This window comes from Notamacropus eugenii, chromosome 1 (assembly GCF_028372415.1).
Source record: "Notamacropus eugenii isolate mMacEug1 chromosome 1, mMacEug1.pri_v2, whole genome shotgun sequence".
NCBI lineage: Eukaryota > Metazoa > Chordata > Mammalia > Diprotodontia > Macropodidae > Notamacropus > Notamacropus eugenii.
The window spans coordinates 16,263,546-16,285,803 of NC_092872.1; the positions used below are offsets into that span (position 1 = coordinate 16,263,546).

A 22,258-nucleotide genomic window follows, 5' to 3' on the forward strand; every position below is an offset into this window, starting at 1 on the left:
TTGGGGGACAGTCAGACATTCCCCAATTGTTTCAACCATCAAGAGCTCAACTGAAGCTGGAGATTTTTCTTCTGTTAAGCAGAGAACTGAGGCAATTCTCCAAATAAGTCAGGTTTTTTTAAAGGGCTTATAAATTCTTGCTTCAATTATCTAGATATTTCAGTTAAAAGTTTCATGGTTTGAGTTTTCTACATTCAGGTGTGGCCTTGATTCTCTGCTATACTTTGATAAAAATGCACAGCTGGGAATTTGGGAGAATTGGAGTGAAATGTCCACAACTTACAAGTAGAAAAGACCTAAATTATCCCTATTAGCAATTTTTTTTGAAAAGGTAGCACTTTCACATAGTAAGGCAAACTAAATATATTTCCAAGGTACAATTGGAGTCTCCTTAATTTGTCTCAAGCTCTACACCCTGAGTGAAAATATATGGCCTCCAGGCTAAATCCAGCTTCAAGTTAATGATGTCCAACCAGGGGAGCAAATTCCAAAAAGCAATATTTCTGTCTAGTTGGGAAAATGCACTGCTGGGCAGAAGTCTTTTGCCAGACTCTCTTAAAAGGTCACAAGGTTACTTTATTAGACTTTGTGGTTCTATATTTATCTGTGGGTTTTCTCATTTGTGTCACTTCTCTGAGAGTTTTTGTACCCACTAAAATTTATTTCATTGTATATTGTTCTCTTTCTCTGTGTATTTGTGTGCCTGTGTATTTCTGTCCATGTATTTATTTTTGAGAAGCTCCACTTGACTCTGGGCTTATTCTCCCAATCCATACTTCAACTAGCAGACTTGGTCATCAGAACAAGACTACCGTGTCCTCAGAGACAGAGGGGTAACCCTAAAGAGGGTTGTTTATTATTACGACTCAGAAGCCCCTATCCAGTCTATTTCCCTTCATACTCTTACTACATAACAATTGACCCTACTGTCATCTAACCAGAGCCCTAATGTTTTTTTTTATTGTTTAGTTGTTTCAGTCATGTTTGACCTTTTTGCAACCCCATTTATGGTTTTCCTGGCAGACATACTGAAGTGGTTTACTATTTCCTTCTCCAACTCATTTGACAGAGGGGGAAACTGAGGCAGACAGGATTAATGACGTGTCCAGGGTCACACAACTAATAAGTGTCTGAAACCAGATTTGAACTCAGAAAGGTGAGTTCTGCCTTCAGGTGTGGTACTCTATCTACTGCACCACCTAGCTGCCCAGTGCCCTAATTAAAATCATTTACTCTCTCCTCAATATCATCTGACCAGCAATGACTACCCTGAGATATATTTGACAATTACCATCCATTAGCTTTTCGTTAGAAATATTTATTGAGAAAGTATAGTAAGGACAGAGTTATAAACCAGCCTCCCCCAAAGCAGGGCACGCTATTTCATCCACATACTCACCTCTCCCCATTGTTGAGCCACCTCTGTTACATGTATATGGAATAATATGGGATAGAATTTAGAGCTGAAATTTGGATTGCATCTAATCCTAACCCTCATTTTGTAGATAAGAAAACTGAAGGGCAGGTAAGTGTATACACCATTGTGGTCCTCACAGCTATCAGTGTAAAAAAGGTAGTTCAACTAAGGTTTTTACCAGAAGTCTGTAGAAGAGTTAAGATTAAAATCTGCATCCTCTGATTCTGAATCCAGTGTTCTTTCCTGTGCCTACTGTCAATTAGTTGTAGGAATTGGTGGCTGTGGGCTGAGCAGGAGGAAAATTGATAGCTTTGGGGAGAGTGAATTTTACTTATTGATTTATAATAGGAGAATCAGGACCTATCTATCCACCAACGAACTGGTAGCATAGTCAACTGTTTTTTAGAAGCTACTTCAGAGTCAAAAGGAACTTAGGAACTTAGAAGAGGAATCAAATATAAGAAAGAATAATGGGGAGCATTGCTCCGTGCTGCCGGGGCTGCTGAGATTGTACCTGCCTGCTCTGGGTCCAACACTGCAGCTTCTACTTCTGCTGGCAGCATAGTAGCAACTGCCACTTCCATACCTATCTATGGAGCAAATTGTAGGAAGTTGAAATGGGTATATTGAGTTTCTTGAGTGGTATGACATCTCGTGTAGAAGTATGAATACTGTGAGTTAGAATGCTTCAATGTAAGGACCCTTTGGACTTCTGTGTAAATGTTCTTGATTTGAAACTGGAAATTAGTATTTTGGTGGAAAAGTTGACGAGTTAGATTATCTGAGCAGTATTAGACTCAGCTGAATCTTCTGTAACTCAGTTGTTTCCACAGAAGCAATCCACACTCTTCACCCTTGGGCAACTGCCCTTGGCTTTCTTGTGTTGGATTAATGGAGAAGAGGAAGGGTATCCAGTTCCTTGAAATATTTTAGATCTCCTCTGTTGGCTTGCTGAGTTGTCATTTGGCATCTGACCAGGCATCCAATGAAAAACAACCAATGAAAGTGAACATATTGAACTCAGTGAACTCAGTCAGGTGGTGACCTTTGTTGGAAAAGGAAAGGATGATTCTCCATCATTTTTATGTGTCCTGAAATCTTTCTGAAACCTCCTTAGATAAAAGGCTTGCACATAGCCTGCTTGCTGCCCTACTTACCTGGGAGGATTATTTTGAATCTCAACTGAATTAATATTCTGAAATCATATTGTAAACTTTAAGGTATTTTACACATATGAAGGATTATTGTTAAGGTCTATGCCTTCCTTGCAGCAAGCAGGTAGCATAGCTTTGTTTGTTTTTTCTTTAGAGGCAGAAGGTAGAAAATTATTAGGAACTTGGAAGGGGAATAAAATATTAGAAAGAGCCATGGAGATGCCACTGCTTGCTGTCTCATGGAACTGCTGGGATCAGGGGCTCCATAACTTCTGGTTATGCTGACAGCCCTCTGGCCACTGCCAGTTAAATGATGGTAATGACTCTGGCTTTTAGCATTTATAACAGGCAGAACTGGGAGGACTCAGACTTCGCTAATCTATGTCAGAAATGCCTTGGAGAAAATCCCTACACCCAGATGGCCAAAGAAAAGTATGGAAAAAAATGCATGCTAGGCAGTGCACAGTGTCTCACTGGTACACCAGTGCTTGCATGCATTTTGAGAAGACCGAAATGTGCCATACCTTTAGCAAGTTAAAAAAGGTTTGTCTGAACTGCTTTTTGGACCTAAAGGATACCCTACCTATTCAAGTCTGTGATGCAGAACTGTCCTTTAAGGCTGACAAGACTGAGACGGATGTGAACAAAGAACACTATACCTAGAATGTTGAGCAAGAGATTTCTAATTCTGATGGAACTCTGCCGGTTGGTGTTCTTATGAAGGGTACAGCTACCAGTGACATGCTGGACCAGGACCTCCTTATTCCAAACAGAATTGTCCTCACATTTGTTCTTTCTGGGTGAAAGGAGAATGCAAAAGAGAGGAGTAGTATCCATGTAGACATGAGAAGCCTACAGACTCTGATGAGCCTCTTCCTGATCAGAATATCAAAGATGGCTGTTATAGTATTAATGATCCTGTGGCAGAGAAGCTTCTAAAACAGGCTTTTACAGTGCCTAGTCTGGACCCACCAGATGATAAGACCATCACTACATTATATATTGCTGGCCCAGGAGATACAATCAGTGAGACTGATCTAAGAAATCACTTTAACCAGTGTGATGAGATATAATGGTAACGGCTGTGTAGCAACAGCAGTACACTTTCATCCATTTTGCTATAAGGCAAACTGCTGAGATGACTGCTGAGAAATAATTCAGCAAACTGATTGTAAATGGGTGCAGACAATGTGAAACGAGGAAGATCCTAGGCAATCAGAGGAAAAGAAAAGGAAAAAAAAGAAGGAATCACAGACTCTGGAATTAAGCTGGAGTCTGTCCCAGGACTTCCTCCTTCTCTAACATCCAAAGAAGATGTCTCTGCCAATTATTTTAATCTTCCTCCTCTTGTTCCTCCAGCAGTGGTTAATATTGCCCTGCTCCCTCCTTCCCAATTGTATCTCCATCCCTACCAGTTTTTGAACTAAATGTATTCTACCTAATGGTTCCACCACTTCCCTTTATGTAAGCTCTAGGAGGTATGGGGACTCATGGAGGAAAACATAGCTGTCACTAACATCCTGTTAACAGTGTTTGGGTTCTAAGGAGGAAACCCATTTAGAAATGTAATAAATAAATCTTTGAGTAATTTTTTTTCCTTTGTGAGTTTCTATGGTACCATATAACATATTAAGATACGAGCAAGCAGAGAGTTGGAGCTTAATTCCCAAATACTGGGCAGGTAAAGGATCCCTGTTAAACTGATATTAACAAATCTGGTCACTAGTATAACAAAGTTCTTCACTTCTTAGTCATACAGGGGAAAAAAAGAGGGTCAGAGTGAATTTGAACCTTCTGGGAAATGTTAGGAGAGTTATAATTGTATAACTGCACAATACAACATATAATTGTATATGTTTCTTTGTGTGTTTGCTACATGACAAACTTTGACTTAGGGTGAAAGCAATGTTTGATAAAATTTTTAAAATAATTTTAGAGAGTCATTAAATATGATTTCCCTATTATCCAAAGTCAAACTTTGAAAATTAAACACTATTTCCTCTCTTTTCCTCCTCTTGTTAAAGGAACCTTTACCAACAAAGCAAAACAAATTTCTATTCAGTCTTAAGAAAGTTCCTGCTTATACTCTACCTTCCAAAGTGACTGATCTGTTCACAAAACTATGGCATCTGCATTGTAAACTCATGCCTCCTCTCATGAGTGATATATTAACTTTTCCAACTATGAAATGGACAAACTTTTGATTTTGTTGTATAGGTGAGCTGTGACTGATCGAAGGATCTTTGTTTAACTTACATTTTCATGTATTTCTACCTTTCTTCTGTTGCATAGAAGACTGTGTATTGCTTTGCTCTTTATAGAAATGGTGCTGGGATGTAACTGAATTATAGGTAAGCAAAAAATGAAAGCAAAAAGACTTGTTGTAAATTTTAGAATTTTTTAGGAAGGTAATTAAAAGAGACACTTTTTTAAAAAAGGTATAACAGCAAGGACCCTGACATACACAGGAGGGCCTGCTGTACAAGTTCTTAGATCTGCTTTTCTAAAAGGAAATCAACTTTTGAGGGTTTAACAATCTACTTTAATCAAGCACATGTATCATTCACTTAGTTCAGGGGAAAAAGTCAGCAGCTTGAACTTCAGAGAAAATACAAATAGTGAAATAAAGACCAACAGACAGGGCTTCCAATTGTCTGATCATAAGCAATACATGCATAACAGACAGATCCACCTCTCTGATCATTACATACATACATAGTTACCAGAAACAGAAGCACCAACACCTGAGTTTTCAAAGCCAGGGGCTCCTTAGCATCTACCCAGAGTCTCTTCTGGCTAAGCAAACACTTCCAATCAGTAAGCCCCAAAACAAAACCTTATCTCCAAGTATATATACAATTTTCAGAGCCAGAGGGACCCACAACCCTTGAGAACCAGTGCTTCTTTAGAAATTAACAAAAGGTGTGGCCCTTCCTACAAAACAAATCTCCCTTAATCAAGCTTCCCTTAATGGGCATGCCTAATAATGGGTGGGAGGATCTTTAACTCTCATTACCATTACAAAAGGATGCTCAAAGTTTATTAGTTTCTGCTTAGTACAAAGTAAACAAATTACTGAGGCTGCTGAACAGTACATAGATGATTCAGATAGTAAAAAACAAACAAATAATAACAATGTGGGTTCTTTTACTTTTTTTTTTTTTTTTGGTGTTTTGCTTGTTTTCCTTAAAAAAAGAAAAACGATACTCACAACATAACTACTTCTACACTTATGTAGCCTATCTATTGTAAGGGATTAGGTGGGAGGGAAAGGAAGGCGAAGAGGGGAAGGAGGGGTGTGGGAAATGGGCTCTGATGGCCAGCACACTTCAGAAGTGGGGGGAGCAACAAGGAGGGTGCTGCTGCTCATGCAGAAGGCCCAGTGCTGGTCTTACTGGGCTCAATGACATGCCAGTTCCTCATGGTCTCCCAAGCCAGGTCACAGTTTCCATGAGCAACCTGGAAAATTCCTGAGTGGTCTAATACAGTCATCATGAATGAATGACTTGACTTCTCAAAGAAGAAGCTTGCCCATCCAGTGGCCTGTGTCTGATTTGGGAAGACCAGGATGGTGGGGGATCACTTCCCCAGAGTACTCAGCACTTTCATAGGAACTGTTGTTAGAACTGGAATCCACATGGCTTTGGTAGTAGCCATGGATTGCGAAAAATGAACCATTGGACAGGATTGCTTCCATGTTGATTTTTCTTGTGATGATGTGAACCTTAGTGGTGGCTCCTGAGCAACCCCTCTCAGGCAGTGGCCTGCAGCAGACAACCACAGATGACTTGGCTGGGCGAAGGAGATGCTAGGTCACAGAGCCTCTTTGTAAAGGAGATTACAGGAGAATACTGCACAACAATGAAAATATGAGAATTCTTTGGGTTTTAACTGGCTGTTTTTTAAGAGAAAGAAAGAACGATGACCACATTAAAACCAAAAGGTTTGTGACCTTTAAAAAGAAATAATTCTAAGGGACTATCATGGAGATCAGGAGATTATATTCAAGGAAAAGAAAAAAATACTAATAAAAAAATGGTTTGTGGAAGAAAAAAAAAATCTTGAAAAGAGCCATTCTGTTCCATTTCTAGCTGCTTAGACCATGAAAGTAATGAGCTAGGGCCAGAACTATGTAGGAGCAGAATCAGCTGCATCCCATTTGGGAAATTGTCCATTGCTTTCAATGATCCTCATCTGCTCAATGCTGCAAAGCCTCATCTCTTTGGAGCTAACATTCTCCCAGTGATACCATGTGGTTGAAAAGCATGGGAACCACGATCTAGGAAGAACTAAAATTTTAAATTTCCAAGAGGGAAATGTGAAAAATTCATGGTGAATGGAAGCATCCTGATGCACATTACCAATGACAACTTGAGTGTAAGTAGTGACGCAGAGTGCGTATTTAGAGAATATATAAACAGAAAAGGAGGTATATGGTGAAAAGATAAAACATGTGAACAGCCCATGTGGCCCATTGATAGCCCTAAAACTGTGGATACTGCAATGTGCCAGTGGTTGTTTGATTGCCTCATTGTGGCTTCTACAGGAAACCTTTTCTCCCTCTACTCCACAGTACCTTACCTCTAAATTATCTTATATCTGCTTGTTGATATTCCTATGCATGTACCTGCTGTATTCCTTAAGTAGCTTGTAAACGCCTTGGGGATAGGGACTGTTTTTGTAATCCCAGAGCATGGCACATAGTAGGTTCCTAATAAATACTTATTGTTTCATTGAATACTCCTCTTTCTGATACAGATTATAAGTCATTTTTGTCTGCCTATCCTGCGTAAGTCATGCCCTGGCCCCTCTCTAAACCCAACACAAGGGCCTCAATAACTTGACAACTATCAGGCTTTCTTTCAAAACCACATGGAGACCTGAGCACACGAGTTGTTCATAGGCCATCACTACAGAATCACAGTTGAAGATTACCCCTGAGATATTTAAAGGGAGGCATCTCCTAGCGTTTGGGGGTGCCTTCTTCATGGAGGAGTTATAGGAAAATATGTACAACAATTGTCCAGGATGGCCAAAGGCATGAATGAGGCTTCTAGCTACATAAATGGAAGGAGTTCCCACACGTTGACCTTCTAGTTTAAAGTATCGAAGTGGACATACTTTCAAAGAGTAGTCTTCCATTCCTCAGTTGTTAAATGGTCAAGGGATTTGAACAAGTGGTTTTCAGAGGAAGAATTCAAAGCTGTGTGTTGTCATACAAAAATGTTCTGTTATTAATAATTAAAGAAATGCAAACTATAGCAATTCTGAGGTATCCCTTCACATGAATCAGTTTGGCTATGATGAGAGGAAAGGAAAGTAGCAAATGCTGGAAGGAATGCACAAAAATGGATATCCTAATGCACTGTTGCTGAAACTTGGAAGCAGTCCGACCATTCTGGAGCCAAAGTTCTCTAAAGCTGTGCTTACCCTCTGACTCAGTAATACCGCTCGTGGGTTTATACCCCAAGAAGATCAAAGAAAAAGGAAAGGGACCTCTATGTTTAAAAATATTTATAGCAACTTTTTGTGGCAACAAATAATTGGAAACTGAGGGGATGCTTATCAATAAGGCAGTAGCTGAACAATAAGGCAATATAACGACCCTATAAGAAATGATGAAAGGGGTGGTTTCAGAATAACCTAGGAAGATTCATATAAACACATGCAAAACTTGGAGAACGATGTACATAGTGACAGCAATATAAAATAAATAAAAATAATCAACTGTGAAAGACTTACTAATTCCGATCAATGCAAAGATCTATCATAACTCCAAATCATCATGATATAAAATGCTATCCATCTCCAGATCGAGAACTGATGGATTCAGCAAGTAGATCAAAATATATTTTTTTCCTTTGTTTTTCTTGCTTGTGTTTGGAACATGGCTAAAGCAGAAATAAGTTTAGTATGACTTAAATGTATTATGGGTATCATAGTTCTTGCCTTTTCAATGGATGGGGGAAGAGGTAGAAGGAAGGAGAGAATTTGGAACTGAAAATAGAAATAAATTAAAAAAATAGTCCTGTCAAGATAAAATACTGGCCAAAAGTTTATAAGCTAACTGAAAAAAATCTATGATCAAACCATGTTTGTTTGTTTTTTTACAGGGATGCTTGATGTCTTCATCTTATAATTACACTGTGCTAGGAGAATTTACCTGATTGCAAAATAAGCCAGTTAATTGCTCTCTCTTGAGACCTCATGTATATAACCCTATTGATCATGGATCCCCTCTTGATCATGCCTTTGAATGCAGGAATAGGGTCTCCTTCTTATCCTCTTTCTCTGATGAGCTGTGATATTAAATGTGTTGGAATAAAAACTCTTGAAATGACAAAATACTATCTACTGGATATAAAACAAGAACACAAGAAAACATGACAAATGTATGCCTGGTATCCTACAATAGATACCATAGTGATGGGTTTACTCCAGAATCTCCTCAGTCTGGGAATTTCTTCCCCTGACCTGGATCACAAATCTTTTTTTTTTAAATTTTTAAAAATTATGTAAACCCAAACAGGAGAATTTTAGCACAGAAATCAAAACATTGTAAGAAGATTGTATATGTAATGCAAATCTCCATTTCATGCCTCTTGAGTTTTTAAAAGATACATAATTTCATATTACCTTACTTGTTTTGCATGTCTACTTCCTTCTAAACTTTATTCAACTCTGTGCATTTTAAAAATACAAAAAAAGGTTTCACAGTAGCCCTCTTTCTGAGAGCTATTACTGCAAGTTGGCAAGTTGGCTGGCTGACTTTTTATATAATCTTGAGGTAGATAAAGGCATTCATTAGAGTTTTTTAAAATTTATCATTATCTGATCTAATGTGATTTTTTTCAGTTTTTGCTGGGATATGTCTTAGTAGTCCGCTTCTACTTTGGCAGCTTTCCTGGGCATAAATCTCCTAGATGGAGATCCTTCTCCACTCCTCCACGTTGTAGGAGAAAACATTTGTGAATTGTTTGAATGGAAAAATTCAACACCTTTCAGGAAATATTGTGATTATACGATTTTGTGAATTGAAGTTAATTGGTATTACAAGTGCTTTCCACGTGGAAACCACTAAGGCATTGTGGGAAGTCAGAAGGTTCTGTTGTCAACATTCCTAAGTGATAAGGGTTGTGACCTAGCATGGACAGCGTAGAGGTTAGAAACTAATGTGCAGGCCCAAGGAGCAGCGTGAGGAAGTTGCTATTAGAGAGAACATGGAGTTATGTGGGGAGAGGGGGATGTCACGGGAGATCCAAAGTTCAGAAAACAGTATAAGAAGTCCCGTCTTCCTGCACCTGTTATAGTCTTCCTTTAACCTTACTGGGGGAGGCTGTTCATCCATTCAGGGGGAATGGACATAAAGATTAATAAAGGCCCTCCTGATTTCACAACAGGTATTATTCTCTATTTAAGGTGAACATGTTTCTCACTGTTGGGAGCTTGTTAGACAGGCTCACTTCTAACAGACATCGTCTGGTGCAGTTGTTAGAACACTGGTCTTGAAGTCAAGAAAATGAGTTGAAATCCTGTATCAGACACTTATTTAGATATGTTGCCCTGGGCAATTTGCTAAAATATTTTGAGTCTTAGTATTTTCATTTGTAAAATGGAGATAATAATTGTAGTATTTATCTTATAGAGACAGAAGAATCAAATAAAATAATGTAAGTTAATCATCTTGAAAACCTAAAACACTATGTAGATTCCAGGTATTATTATTTGAAACTTCAAGATCTCATAATATGCTGAAAAAAGCATTGAAAAACCCAGAGTTACCTCCATGTCATTATGAAGTGTTGGATGGAGAAGGACTTGAGTGGAGACATGATTTATTACTTACTTCCATGTTGAATTATTCTAGTGTCTGCCTTCCACTTACTTTTTCAGCACATTCTGATGCCTAGAAGTCTTCAACTCCTCAGGCTTGGCTATTTAAAGTCCCCACCACACTCCACACCCTCCTTTTGGCTCACAGGTATGTTTACATGTGATAAAGGAATTGACAAGTGTAGCTGTATCTTTAAAGTCAGTTTAAAGCCTCGTTAGTACCTTAGGATTATGTAGATTTCTCTGATTATTGAAATGGAGAAGGCAAGTCCCTGGTTTACACACTTATAAGGACATAATAGTTTACATCTGCACACCCCTCTAATGTTTATAAGACATTTTCAGAATGTCCCAAAGAGGGTCAGTGAAAGTTTTATAATCCTCATTTTATAGATCTAGTACATGTTTCAGGGAGATTCGATAACTGGTTATACATCTAATTAATATCAAAACTGATATTTGAAACAAGATGTTTGGACCCTAACACCAGTGTTCTTTCTATTAAATATACAGGTACTTTTATTTTGAAAAATAATTTCAAATTTTAATAACTTCTAACTTTGCTAAACTTACCAACTTACTTCTTTGATTTAGTCCAGGGGTCACATACCCCATTTATATGTAAGATCTGTATGCCGTAGGTATTAAATTTCTAAGGGCCACTAAAATTTTGTATTCAGCTTATATACAGTTATTTGGGAAACAGTTTCTATGACAAAGGATTTTCTTCCTCACCCCTTTATTAGAAAGTGTTATGTTATTTCCTCTTCCAAAATAATTGACTCTTATGACAATTCAGTGAAATCAGGTTAAGTGAAGACCCCTCAGGCATGAATTTCCCCAAACTCCCACCCTTCCTGCCAAAGTTAAAATAACTAAAGAACCACCAAAGTTCCAGTCACATGACCTGGTGTACCCTTCCCCTTATGCCAGCCACATCAGCATTCTTCCCTTAAGTTTCATATTTGGTAACAAAAACCCTCATTGATAAACAATGCTCCTTTCCATGTTCATTGCCTCTGGGGTAGATTCCCATTCTTAGACTGTATACCTGGATTCCCAGTCAATGAAAAGGGGCTAGTGGGCTTCCACATTAGGGACTGTATAATACTGTACTCTGCTCTGCTCAGGTGCTCTCTCTTGCTGACACCACCCATGGTCTCGCAGGAAGTACCCCTTCTCATGAGATTGCAATAAATTCCTTTTTGCCTTCTACCTTGAGAAGCCTTTGAGTTTAATTTGAGTAAGAGTTGCTGTATCCCACACATAGTCACAACCCCAAGGACCACCTTCAATCCTGTACATATCTCCAGAACTTTTATTATTTTTAATAAGTATCATTCTTTTCACAGTCCAATATTCCTGGCAGATTAATTTTTGATGGATTGTCTTAGTCTTCAATCAACTGTAGGTAATTTTTTCCCCTAGCAAATATATTATATTATACTGAGAACTAGTGCATAGTTTTTGGTGGCATGAAATACAATTTAGATTCCTTTTTTTGAACTATTCTCCTGTATTGCCCATCAACATAATTATAAGCAATTACATGGAGCAAACACAATTTACTCTTTGATGATTGGTAGTTTATAAAACCAATGAAACACCATAGGTTGCTTTACAGGTTTATGTTATCTTGTTTTGGGGCTTTTAAAAAATTCTCATGGTTGCATGATAAATCTGCTTATCAGCTAACTCTCTTTGCTTTTATAGATGAAATGCTAAGAATAGAATGGCAATAGGGGATCGCAACCCACCCCCACTAACTTATTGTTGGGAGGGTGACAAAGGCATTTTTGAAATATCTAATTTGGAATCTGGAGAGTAGAACACCCTGGACAAAGAGTTTCTTAGAAGGGAAGGAAGACGGAGGGAAAAGGGACTGTTTATGAGATACAACAATACTAATCTTTCTAGTAATTTGCTTGGAATTTACATCTACTTTATCTTTATTTATATATGGATGTATATCTTTTTTTCCCCTCAGGATAATGGAAGGTTCTTGAAGGTAGGGATTCTTTTATTTTTGACATTGTAACCTCAGTGCCTGGTGCATTGATTTGGATATTAGAGCATTTAGTAAACATTTGTTAACTTCAATTGGATTCCCAAGACGTATGACCTAATTATACTCATTCAGTATTAGTTGTCTGTCTGCTGGGCTAAGTACTGGGTATGGGGAGGAACATCAGGATATGTGCAGCATGGACCTTGGCTTCAAGAAGCTTCTCTTCTAAAAGAGGGAATAAAAGGATACTGGCTGGAATTAATATAATATACTTTATATTTGTATCTCATACCATTTGATCTTCGTAGCAACAAGGTCCAGCAGATGATGAAGTTAGTATTATTATGAAGATGAGGAACCTGAGTCAGAGAGGTTCAGTGTTTTGCCTAATGTTACACAGCTAGAAAATGTTGGATTCCTGACCCCAAAACAGGTCTTCTGACTCCATGTGTGGTGAATACTGCATTCTACTACTGAATAAGTGCCATACTTCCACAGTCTGCATCTTTGCACTGGCTAATGCTGGTGCCCGGAATGCTCTGTCCCCTAATTGTAGCCTCTTAATTTTCCTGGCTTCTTGCAAGACTCATTTCGAATGCTGCCTCCTGTAGGAAGTCTTTTCCCCATCAACTCCTCAGCAGTAACTGTTTTCTTCTGTGAGATCACTTTCATGTACTCTGTCTATATTTCCTGTGCTCCTAGAAATTTACATATCGTTTCCTCAATTAGAATATAAGTTCCCTAAAGGCAGAAGCTAACCCTCCCTCCCCCCCCCCTTAACTCTTTGCCTGGAACATAGAAAGTATTTATAAAATGCTTGTTGACAGATTGACAGATTCAAGAATGTGACAACATAAACAAAAGAGAACAGAGAGGCAAAGGGAAAAGAAAAGGGAGGGGCAGTGGGAGTTTACCAGCTTCGCTGTCTATTTAATGGGAATTTTTTATTTTTTATTTTCTCTTATTCCTCCTACAACTTCGGGTTAATTTTAACCTCACCTGACCAAAATCTGTTCCATGGGATGTGAAAATTTACTTAACGTCTTAAATATCCCTTAGATAAAGATGCCAGAGGAAAAATCTCAACTGTGCCTGACTTTTTGGCAACATGAAATTAGCCTCAATTAGCCTGTTTGTGAACCCTTTAAATGTAGTTTAATCTGTAACCTGACTTAGTTTAGCTGTAGAGTTTGTTTGATGAGATTTGTTTCCTTAGGGGATGCATGAAATTTATGACTCTGTTTAACTAAGTTTGTTCAACTTTTATAATTGAAGGAAGGAAGCATGGAATTATGGATCTAGCTTCTCTTTAAGTCTTATGACCAAAGAGAAAAGTAGAAGATTAAATTATGTAAATGAATTATTTCTGTCCCTCTGATGTGATTTTTGTCTATAAATGGGCTTGTGAGAATCCTAATAGGAGTTCAGGTTTTTTCTGAGGTTTGAACCTATGCTTTGAGCTTAATAGCACCTAGGTTTTTATCTTTATAATATTTGTGTTGTGGTAAATATATTTTGGCAGCACCGACCTACCACATGAATTCAGAGAGGAGACATTTCTCCCATAACATCTATTTTATAGTTTTGTCAAGGACCGAATCTTGATCATGATAAAAATGTAAGCCCTGATCTTCTAACCTGAACAGGTGATATGTAGGAAATGAAAAATGAACACCCAGTGAACTGGGGAAGATTCCCATTGAATAGGTTTTAGATAGCTTAAATACACTTAATAGATAACCCTCATAGCCTATAGAACAGTGTGCTTTACTGGAGGCAGCAGTTATTATTAAAAGTATTTTTCAAAAGATCACAGAACTTGGGTTTTGAAATTCCACATGTAAATTTTTAACATTAAGAATTCAGTTTTAAAATACATGAAAAAATAAGCTGTCTCCTCATTCTTTCACCTAACCTCCCTGTTCAATCTCATTGTTTGAAGGACATTTCCATACTTTTCATATTTTTACCTATTATTAATTAGATATCAATTCCACTCTGAAATATTTTCAAAAATATTCTCTTCAGTGTTAGATTTTCTCCTCAAGTTTCTGCCATTCATTTTGACTTGCCGACCAGATGTGACTATGATGTATCACGCACTGCTCTGCGGATCAGGAGACATGGGTTCTAGCCTCAGCTCTGTCACTAACTAGCTGTTAGTGACCATGGGTATATGCCTTCATCTCTCTGATCTTCTGTTTCTTCCTTTAGAAAATGGTAGAGTCAGTTTAGCGATTTTCTAAGGTCCATCCAGTGCTAACAATCTACATTTCTCTGACACTGTAACAACTTAACCTGCCAGCATGCATTCATCATTATTTGGGGCTAGAAGGAAAGAACATAGCTAAGCGAAGATAAAGCCAATTTCAAACTATATTAAGGTCATCTCAACCTGACCTATCCATTTTTTCCTTTGAACATCTAATTTGTTCTTATTAGCAAATGGTTTTCATCATTTCTCAAGTTATCTGATAATTACTGAAAGGAAGAAAAAGTTCTCAGTGCTTGGACAAAGACGCTCAGGGGCAATGTGATGTAATGGCTAGCACAATGAATTTGGAACTGAGAGACAGTCAAAACCTACAAGTTAGCTGTGTGACTCACGAATAAGTTACTTTACCTCTCTACCACTTAGTTTCTTCATCTATAAAATGGGGCTAATGTTTCCAGCCTTCATCGAAGAACTCTATACGAACTTATAGCTTCTCTTGACACATTCAAAAGTATGAACAAAAACCAAAGGCAGACAGGACAAAATCATAAGGAACAAAATTAAAAAAAAAAGAAACCCAACACAGACAACCAAAAACACACAACTCTTGAAAACATTTAAGTAAAAAAAACAAGAAGTAGTTATGAGTGATTATAATGCAAGGATTTCTTCTGTTATTTACTAATTGTTGAAAGAAATATATGCCATAATCTTTACTTTTCACCTAGTTATCAATATACATACATTGTGCTTGAATTTTTCCCCCTTTCCCTGCTCTATAGCACTTTATTTAAGCCTTCCCAGATTTCCTTGTATTATCTACTCAATTCTTACCAAAAAAGTGTTCTTTGACATTAATATGTACTAGCGACTGATTTATTTAGCCATCCCCTAATCATGGGTCACATTTTCTGGCTTTTCTGTTATGTGCTTAGGATATACAGTAAATATATCTATTAATATGTTTGTATAGATAGATTTTTTATTAAAAACTCCGTTTGGCTATACATCTAAAAGCAGGTTGCTAAGTGAAAGGGCATGAACATCTTTGTAACATTTTCATATCATTTGGAATTTTTTTATTAGACATTCTGAAGAGACTTTTAATAAACATAGTTTTTGCTTATTACTCTTGCTGATGTGATTGAACAATTTTTCCCTCTGCTATCGTCTCTTCAACTTCAAGTGTGTGGTTTAATGAAGGGGTGACACAGAATTCCCCCAAACCCCACTTGGATATTCAGGAACTACTCTATCCTTTCCTCTCTTTGTATCAGTTAAATCTTGGTCAAATCTAGTTCTCTTTATAATGTCCTTATGAATTAGCAAAAGTAGTATCTAGCCAATCAGTTCATACTATTTATCCACATTATATGCTTCAAGTCTTTCATAGGTTTTTCCAAAGATTTAGCCTTCCTGAACTTAATCTTTCCCCAGATAATTAGGAGGTATATATATACACACACATATGTACTCTTCTTATTATTTTTCTTTGATTTATTTCTCCTGGGTGGTCAACAAGATCCATGGTTCTGGCCCTATGCCAGTATACCTTCCTAAAGTTGTTGTTGCTCAGACATGTCTGACTCTTTGTGACCCCATTTGAGGTTTTCTTGGCAAAGATGCTGCAGTCATTCTCGATTTTCTTCTCTAATTCATTTTTACAAAGGCAAACAAGGCTAAGTGACTTGCCCAGGGTCACCTAGCTAGTAAGTATCTGAGGCCAGATTTGAATTCAGGAAGATGAGTCCTCCTGATTTCATGCCTTGCACTCTATCCACCAAGCACCTAATCGTCCTAGTCATCTAAAGCAGAAAACATGAAACCCTAGAAAGCTTTATGATTAGTCTTGTCCATTCTAGCTGTGCATGGATAGCTATGAGTATTCATAAAAAGAATTTGATATTATCTTTATGGATCCTGATTTGGCTGATTCAGTGATAATGTGTAGGTGGTGCGGTAGATAGATTACTGAATTTAGAATCAAGAAGACGTGAATTTAATAATAATAGCTGGCATGCTGAAACTACCATTGTAGGTAGTTTGAATCATTCCTTAGAAACTTCCCAGCAGTGTAAACATGGGCAAGTCACTTAACTTCTCTGTGCCGTAGTTTCCTTATCCGTAAAATGGGAATAACAATGGCATCTCCATCCCAAGAGTGTTATGATGATCAAATAAGATAAAACACATAAAACACTATATATACATGTTAAAATTTTTTGGTGGTATTGATTTTGCAGGTGGTATCAATAATTAGTTGTCTTGTAAGAGTGACAATTATATGTAAGCATGAACTCAGGTCACACTCTAGGTCGGATGAGCCTTGGTGACATCAGGCCTTCAGGAGAAGATGTAGGTTTAGACTCTGGTCCTACCCCTTACTGAATGCATGACACTGAGTAAGTCTCCTGGAACTTCATCTCATGAGTCTTAGTTTTATCATCTGTAAAATGTGGAAAAAGATACTTGGAATGGCTATCTTCGAGGGCTGTTGTGAGGGTCAAATGAGCTCATTGAAGAAAAAAGAGCTCTTTTTGAGTTCTACCTTTAATACATGGACAAGTCATTTAATGTTTCTGCATCTGCAAAATAGGGAGAATTATACCTGTCTTTTCCCTTCATGTTGTTGGACTGAATGGAGCACTACATCTTGCAAAATGCTTTACAAAACTGAAGATATTATACAAAATTATTGAAGTACAATATAAAAGCACAATACTGGGATGCTGTATATGGTTCATATACATCAAAATTTTAAAAGTTAGGAAGGATCATTTGGCAATAATCTTTTATGAAATGACTATTAAGTAGCAGTGACGACTATAACATTAGGGGAAATAAAAGTTTTAATAAAGCATTGTTGCTATTCTAATTGGAACTCATGGTCTAATTGGGGGATGAGATAGTATAATAGTAGATTATAAATGTGTGTATATAGGTATATGCATTGTATGGCACTTTGTTATCAAAACTATGGCTATGTATATTATCTATTATATATGTATATGTGTGTATATATCAATATATCTATTATCTATATGTTTGACCTCACGCCTTGAGTTAAAGCAAAGACCTGGTTCAAAGATTCACAGGACATTGGTACCAGGGAAGCTAGTACAAACAAGAGCTATGCTATTAAGTTCCACGTGTTATTATGTAGCAATATATATGCATATATATGTATTTATATACATTATATGGCATTATAAATAAGCAGAGGTTTGTCCATACGGATACAAGAAACTCACCCAGAGTGAGGAGGAGAGAATTGTGTTGGGGAAAGTACATGCTCAAAGTTGGTTTTGAGTGGGGAAGTTCTATGCACTAAGAAGGAGCTTCATTGAGGATGGCTAATCAATACCAGATATGGGAAGGGCCATTCTTAATGAGACTTGTCTATGGTGAATAAATTCCTGGGATCCCTGTGAACCAGGCCTTGCTTGGAGGAGTTTCTTTACTGGGACCAGAAATTGAGAGAGGGTTTCAGATGGCTGTCTGAGTTGACAGAAAATGAATGGATCATAACCTGCTGCAATTGGCCAGGAGTTTTGCTTATTCAGAAGCTGGAAACATTAACCACCTGACAAAGGGTTAAAACAGGTCAAAAAAGTGGAAAATTATGAAACTATAATACTTATATGCTTTATGAGTATTAAGACCATTTATCTATGCTAAGTGATTATTGCAATCTTCTTATGCTTATAACATCAAACAATATTTTTCAATGACCACAATTATCATAATATACATATATACATATATGTATATGTATGTAGGATATAGTATCATAGTATATTATAAATGCATTAGAGAGGTAGAAATTCAAAGGTGTTATTAATTACAACTAACATTTATATGGTACTTATTATACTAGGCATTGTGGTGTTCCAGTTACGATCTAATTTGATCTTCACAACAACCCTGGAAGGTAGTTATTTTACAAATGAAGAACCTGAGGTAAATAGAGGTGAAATGACTTGCCCAGCGTCACACATCTAATAAGTGTCTGAAGCTAGATTTGAACTCATGTCTTTTTTACTCCAGCCTAGGCACTCTATCCATTGCTCCACTTAGTTGCTGATAATGAGGTCAAGGGAGACTTCATGGAAGAGGGAATGTTTGAGTCAGTTGGGAAATCAACAGATAGAAAGAGGGACAGAAGATATTCCAGGCCTAGGGAAAAATATAATTAAATATTGGGGGAACACAGCACATGGTCATAGGACAGAGTGTAGGGCCATTGGACTGAAATATGCAGTGTATGTAAGAGAATAATATAAGCTAAGCAAATTAAAATACTATGGAAGGGTTCATAGATGTAAATAGAGAAGGGGTTCTTACTTCTAGCCTTAGATTATGGACCTCCTCTCAGTAGAATATTTTTAAGTGCACAAAATTTTATTTAATTTATTTTTCAAAATTTTATTTTAGACTCAAATGCCAGAATACAAATATAGGGCAGAAAAAAGAACCAAAAACATATAAACTTAAATATTGGAACATAGACACCAAGTTAAAAAGAAAAAAAAAGCATGTCATGTGCATAGCAGAACATAAGAAATGATTCAGATTATGTAACAATGAATTATCATTTCAAGAAAGCCTGTATGATAAATAATGCTTGTGTTGAAAATTGTCCATCTTTTCTTTGCTTCCTTGGGAGTTCTTTTGTTCTCTGCTGTGTACTTTTTTACTTTGTCCTTTTTTTCCCCTCCCCACACCCTCACAGAAGGCTATAAATAAAGTTTAGATGTTTCTCTATAACTATAGGTACATACATACACATATACATCAATACATACATAATAGACATATACTTTTCCAAACATATTCTACTCCTGATCTTTGTTTTTTATGCTTGTGCATATCTTTTGTTTCCTATCCTTCCTGCCTCCTCTACTTTACTTCTACCCACTACCCTGCCTTCCTATTTCTTACCTATCCTCCTCTAAAGATCCCTCCCCTATCCTCCCATTCCCATAAATCTAAACAGACTTCTATACCTCATTTTACCTATTCCCTCCCCCTCCCCTCTAAAGATCCCTCATTTGTCCTCTCTCTCTCTTTATGCCCCTATCATTTTATTTCTTCTGAATTTAGAAGACTTTTATACTCTTCTAAATGTATATGTATTGTTCTCTCTTAAACCCATTCCTGAAAGTAGGTTACTAGAATTACCAGCCCTCCTCCCCATTTCATTTCTCTGTATCTAATCTTCCTCTTGCACCTCATTTGTATAAAATAATTCTTCTTCTTAGCTGTTCCTAACTGGTTTTACTTTTAAAATTCATATCCTACTCAGGTTTTCCCCAATCTTACTTATGAGCTACACAATTATTAATAAGAATCTTAGACATACATTTTGCAGTTTATATACACGAAAAGTAAAAAGTAAGCAGTCTGTCCTTATGAATCTTTTCTAATCAATCTTTGGTATATACCTTATATTTCTCTTGGTTCTTGTATGTCAAATCTTCTATTAAGTTCAGGATTTTTTTAAACAAAGTCTCAAAAGTCTGAGAGTTTATCAAATATCCATTTTTTTTTCATTTCAGCCAGAGCCCCAGTTCTTTTGCTCTTCGATATATTATGCTCCAAGACCTGTGGCCCTTTAATGTCTCTGCTGCTGGGTCTTGTGTGAGTATAATTGTGGCACCAACATATTTAAATTGTTTTTATCTTGATGCTTTTACTATTTTATCCTTGAGCTAGAAAGTTCAGAATTTGACTATGATATTCCTATGAGTTTTACTCATTGGATCTCTTTTAAGTAGTGATGGATGGAGTTTTTCTATTTCTACTCTACTCTTACCCCCCTCCCCCCCATGCTTCAGGACAATTTTCTTTAATTATTTCTTGTATTATTGTATCAAGATTCTTTTCTCGATCATAACTTTCAGTTACTCTGATTATTTTTATATTTTCTCTTCTTGATCTATTCTCCAAATCTGTTGCTTTTCTTCTAAGATATGTCACTTTCCTTCTATTTTTTCATTATTCATATTTTGGTTGGTTATTTCTTGATCTCTTATAATTTTGCTGGCTTTACTTTGCCCAAGTCTGATTTTCAAGGTGTCATTTTCTTCCTTAAAATTCTGGATTTCCTTTCCTAATTGGTTACTTTTCTTTCATAACTTTCTTATTTCTCTTGGATTATTCTTATTTCCTTTCTTTAGTTTTTCCTCCATCTCGGTCATTTGATTTTTAAACTCTTACTGAAGATCTTCTAAGAATTCTTTTTGGGCAAGTGGCCATTTGACTTTACTCTTTGGGAGATTCTTTACTTCAATATTCTCCTCTGAAGATGAACCCTGGTCATCTTCATTTCCATAATAGCTTTCTATGGTTGGATTATTTCTTCTTTGCCTGTGCATTTTTTTGTGATAATAGCATAATTTTTGTAATCACCTCTAGCCCTGAGGTCGGGAAATGGTACCTCTTACCCCAGATCTTCAGTTCTCCTCTCCTGTCTGGAACCAAAGCCAAACCTCAAACTTTCTGTAAGTGCCCACACTCAGAAGCTTTCTGCCCCACTGATCCTGCACTCAAGCAGGCATATGCTGGTTCCTTCTTGCCCTCCAGCTGCTCTTCCCAGCACAGCTGGGTCTCTTGTTCCTGATCAGCAGAGGTTCCCTCAATCTTTCCATGCTCACATGCCCAACTCCCCTCACTATCCCAGGGGCAAAAGTTTCTGTGGATGTGACTAAGGCAGCCACTCAAACCAACTCATCCCAGGACTTGCCCATTGTTGTTAAAGTGGATCCTAGCCTGGAGGTAGTTACTCTTCACAGAGACCAAACCTTGTCCTGGGATTTTCTTCTTATCTTTTCAAATTGTCACAGGAAGACCCCTGTGGTTTGCCTATCCTCATTTATTTTTACCCACACTTTGTTCACCCGGAGGTGCTGTTTTAACTCTTGTGGGGGGAAATCTTGAGAGCTTGGAATTTCGTGACCTACTCTGCCATCTTCCTAGAATCCTCCCCTAAATACATAAAATTAATATACATATTTCCTTTATCATAATATACATATTATGATAAAGGAAATCAATCATGTTGAAGTAGTTAATAAAGTATTAATAAATGTATAGAGACTCCTATTAGAAGCCCTGTCAAATATCCAGACATGATATCATATATTTTATGTATGCCCATGGCAGCAATAGATTATGGAGAGCCTTGGATGGCAAAAGCTTTACCCTGTTGACCATAGGGAGTCAGTGAAGTTAATGAGCAGGAGAGAGCTATAACTGGGCATGTTCTGGTAGTGTTGTGAAGAACTAGTGGAAAATGAAGTAGAGGCAACATGTTCTTTTACTAGAATATTAAAATAGCTCAAGCAGGTGACACATAACAAGTAATTGAGAAATGCTTATTCACAAAATGACTGAAAAGTTTTCAACTTTCTCTCATAGGAACCTTCCACATTTATTTTATCAGTTATTCAGATGAAATTATAGGTAGCACAATTCAAATTTTCAGATTATAAGAAGTTGGGAGAGAGGTATTGGATATCAGAAATGATCTTGCAAGGGAGATCTCAACTATCAAGAACAATGCTCTGACTCTAATACTGGGATAGAGAACCTATAGCCTTGAGGCCACATGTGGCCCTCTAGGTCCTCAA

General features: G+C 37.2%; 1 pseudogene; it reads left to right on the forward strand.

Moving 5' to 3' along the window:
• The first annotated feature begins 2,884 nt into the window (after positions 1–2,884).
• Positions 2,885–4,039, forward strand: LOC140522400 (pre-mRNA-splicing factor RBM22 pseudogene; annotated as a pseudogene).
• The last annotated feature ends 18,219 nt before the right edge of the window (positions 4,040–22,258 follow it).